This window comes from Triticum dicoccoides, chromosome 7B, assembly GCF_002162155.2.
Source record: "Triticum dicoccoides isolate Atlit2015 ecotype Zavitan chromosome 7B, WEW_v2.0, whole genome shotgun sequence".
Lineage (NCBI taxonomy): Eukaryota > Viridiplantae > Streptophyta > Magnoliopsida > Poales > Poaceae > Triticum > Triticum dicoccoides.
Genome location: NC_041393.1, coordinates 776,954,121 through 776,954,442, shown reverse-complemented (window position 1 = coordinate 776,954,442; position 322 = coordinate 776,954,121).

Here is a 322-nt window from a genome sequence, read left to right as displayed (position 1 = left end):
GTGGTTGCGCGCGGGAACGAAAAACCCGCCAAAAAATACCTTTAGTCGCGGGTCGCCTCCCCAACCGCGACTAAAGGCCCTTTAGTCGCGGGTAGCCTCCCCAACCGCGACTAAAGGTTACCCTTTAGTCGCGGGTCGCCTCCCAACCGCGACTAAAGGCCCTTTAGTCGCGGGTCGCCTGCCCAACCGCGACTAAAGGGGGGGCTATAAATACAACCGCCCGACCCGTCGCCTCCATTTCTCCGCTCGTTCTCTGCCTCGCCCTCGACGCCGCCCGCCGTCGACCTCGCCCTCGACGCCGCCCGCCGTCGCCCGCGCCCTC